At 52.1% G+C, this 3568-nt stretch overlaps 2 non-coding genes across 2 annotated transcripts; both read left to right on the top strand.

Moving 5' to 3' along the window:
- The first annotated feature begins 243 nt into the window (after positions 1-243).
- On the top strand, positions 244-311 carry MIR200B (microRNA mir-200b). Its single transcript, NR_032221.1, has one exon. It is a non-coding gene; the product is annotated as a microRNA mir-200b (primary transcript).
- Positions 312-2911: 2600 nt separating this feature from the next.
- On the top strand, positions 2912-2997 carry MIR200A (microRNA mir-200a). Its single transcript, NR_032222.1, has one exon. It is a non-coding gene; the product is annotated as a microRNA mir-200a (primary transcript).
- Positions 2998-3568: the final 571 nt, after the last annotated feature.

Raw genomic sequence — 3568 nt, 5'->3', positions numbered from 1 at the left:
GCCAATGGTGGCAAAATAGAGACTTGAACCCACATCCTCTGACTGTAAATCTGACCCACTTTGTCCTCTATCCTGAATGTGTCCCCCCTCACCCCGCAACTGGGCAAAATGGCTACAGGTGTATATTTCTGGCTGCTCTTGTCTCTGTCTGTCTCCTTTTTCCCCTCCAATCACGGGGCTCCAGGCTGGGCTCGGTGGACTGTCTCTCTGCTCCTCCTCCACCTCGATTCGGGGCTGCCATTACCATCTTACTGGGCAGCATTGGATGGTGTCTGTGTTTCTAATACTGCCTGGTAATGATGATGATGGGGTCCCGCGGACAACGTGGGAAAGTGCCCTGCGAGGGAACCTGCTACAGGTTAGTGGCTCAAGAACCTGGAGGAACCTGGGGAGGCCCGCTTCTGGTCACTCGGGAGGGAGGGAGACCCAGCCCAGGGGGCCTGATGGGTGGGCGCCAAAGCAGATGGAAGCAAGGGAGCCAGAGAGGGGAGACGGGAGAGAGATGGACGGACAGATGGACGGGTGAATCCATGGAGAAAGGAAAGAAAGACAAATGGACAGACACACTCCCAAGTTTTTTCCTGGGGGGCCAGGGATGGTTCAGCAGCTCCACCTCCCCCAGATCCCCAGCCCAGAGTGTGGCTCCTGAATCCTTTGATTCCTGAGATTCTTGGACTTTTCTCCCATGACATTTCTCCATGAACACTGCCTCACCGTAGTGCTTTCTTGATTTTTTCAAGGACCGCAATTGGGGATGGTTCTGCCAAACTAGAGTAGCTTTCAGGGTCTGGCCAGGAGATTTTTAGCGTTAGATGGGCCCCTAGAAGTCAAGTAGTCCTGCCTCCCCATTATACAGAGGAGGAAATCTGAGGCCAGGTGAATGGATTTACTCAAAATCATACAAGAGGTAAGTGCCAGAGACAGAATTTGAACCACTGTTGGAGGATTAGAACCTTCAAAGTCAGAGGCAGCTGGATGGCTCAGTGGATGGAGATCCAGGACTAGAGGTGGGAATTCAAATCTGGCCTCAGACACTTCCCAGCTGTGTGACCCTGGGCAAGTCACTTCACCCCCATTGCCTAGACCTTACCACTCTTCTGCCTTGGAGCCAATCCACAATATTGGTTCTAAGACAGAAATTAAGAGCTAAAAAGAAAGTCATCCAGGCCAGCTCTCTCATTTTCCAGACAAGGAGACGTGGGGCTCATACACTGGGGATGTGACTCACTCCAAGTCTTAATGACCACCCAGGTAATAAGAGAAAGACTCAGGATTCTAACCCGGGTCCTGGATGCCAAATCTAAGCACTATTAATAATAATTGATTCTCCCATAAGTGCTTAAAGTTTGCAAAGTATTTTATATACATGATTTCACTTGATTTTCATGACAACTTATAGAACAATGGGTTTTGTTATCCCCATTTTGCTGATGAGGAAACTGAGCCCCATTGAGCTGTTCATGGTCACACAGCAAGGTCAGGTGCCATAGACAGGTCGTCCTGACTCCAAATCCAGAACTCTATCCCTGACTCCATCTTGGTGTCTCCCAGCAGCCCACACTGATACTGCAGGTCTGGACTCTTGAGCTTGGAAGGGTTCTTGGGGATAGCCCACACCCCAAAGAGCACACCCCCTTCCCATCCTCCCCCTCCATCCTCCCCTATACTGAGGCTCTCCCACTGGAGGCTAGGCTGGTCTCCGTGTTATTGCTGCTGTGCAGTGGGCTCTCCTGTGCCCCTGCTTCTCTGTTCTCTTCCAAGATTCTGCCTGCAGTTTAGAGTGAAGTGAGAGCTTCTCCTTTGGGGGCTATCCCAATGCGGGGCAGACTCCAGGGTCTGGGGCCCCGATGACGAGGGGATCTGAGTTGCCCCCACATATACTTTGTGGTTTTCCTGTTTGTTTGAAGACTTGAAGTAATTCAGGAAGTGCCAGCCTTAGTTATACTTAGTGGCAGGAGCCTAAATAATGATTTCTTGGGCTCCCCTTGGATGGTATCATGGCCCTAGAGCAGGTGCTCCAACTGCACCTGGCAGGTGCTGAACGTTACTTAAAACAAACTGAACACGCAGCAACAAAAAGACCTTGACAATAAAAAAACATGGCGGCCGCCATTTGTTTGAACGCTTAAGAGATCCTGGCCAAAGCCGATCACCAGGGAGGGAGGGGTTCCTTGTGGTCCAAAAGGGACAATGAAAGGTGGCTTTCTCTTTCCTATGTGGGAAATCCAAGGATTGTTCCTCACAAAACCAGGCCCATGGGTGCCAAGAAAGCTGAGAGGGACACCCCCCTGCCTAGAGGAGACAGACACAGGTGGCATGGAGTGGATGTGATCTGGAGTGAGACTATAAGAAGCCTTTGTAGGAAAATGAGTTGGAAGGGGCTTTAGACATCCTCTGGTCCAACCCCTTCATTTTACAGAGGAGGAAACTGAGGCCCAGTGACTTTCCCAGGGTTTCCCAGATTTTACCGTGCCCCTTGTGATCAGAGGGCTGTTCTAGTAGTCTTTGGTCAGTTCTTCTGCTGGCCTTTTTGGCCTCGTTCTTCCCCCTTTCAAACAGACTGAGCAGAGAACTGAGAAGATACTACAACCTGCCCTCGGCCACCAGAACCAGCCAAGGCAGTAAATGTTGTTATTTCTGCAGATGAGTCTTTCTTATGGTCTCTCCTTTCCCCGGGCCCAGGGAGCGTGCGTGCTCTGAACTCAAGGGACGGTAAATCTGTTTGTACTATCCGGCCTGAGCTGCCCCCTTGGCTCCTGCCTCCCCCTATGGTGCCAACCGACAAGGGGATCTGCCTGAGTTTCTGGTGCCCGGTGGGTGCAGCTACCTGGGGTGCAAGTACACGGGGCCTCTGAGGAACCCAGGAACGCAGCAAGGGCATCCACGCCGCTCCAGCCCCATGGCATGACGTGGGCCTCTGTGGGCATCTTACTAGACAGTGCTGGATTTTTGGATGTACTCTAACACTGTCTGGTAACGATGTTTAAAGAGGGAACCCAACCCCAGCAGGTGCCTGAGGAGGCTCCCCAAGATGCTCAGCAACCTTACAGAACCGAACAGAAGCCGGGCCTAGAACTCGGGCCCTTCACCACGAACCCTCCAATCGATCTGCGGCCTGAGAAGAAGCTGAGAAGAGCTCAGAAGGTGGGTGCCGGAGAGAGAAAGCGTGAGGTCTGGGTGGACCTAACCTCACTGGGTAGTCAATGAAACGCCACAAGGAAATGGTCCCAGATCTCTGGTCCCAGTGTGTGTCCTTAGGTAAGTCTTGGGCAGCTCAGGTCTCTGGGACTCAGTTTCTCTGTCCGTTAAATCAAGCCAGTTGACCTCCATGGCCTCTGAGGCCCCTTCTAGAGCTAAAGCCAGGGCTCGGGCCCCAAGACCTTTCTCCTTAGCTAGGCCACGCCAGGATTTTCTCCATCCGTGGCATCCTCTAGAAATGGTTGCTATGGTGTCTGCGTCAGTTTCAGGATGCCTTCCTGGGACCTCTTGCTTCTTTCTCCAGGGCACAAGCAGCTGGTTCTGTGACCACCTGAGAACATTTAGGAGAGAGAACAATTCCTCACCTAAC

Source organism: Monodelphis domestica, chromosome 4, assembly GCF_027887165.1.
Source record: "Monodelphis domestica isolate mMonDom1 chromosome 4, mMonDom1.pri, whole genome shotgun sequence".
Lineage (NCBI taxonomy): Eukaryota > Metazoa > Chordata > Mammalia > Didelphimorphia > Didelphidae > Monodelphis > Monodelphis domestica.
Note: the sequence above shows the minus strand (reverse complement) of the source record. Positions and strands in the feature narration are given on the sequence as shown.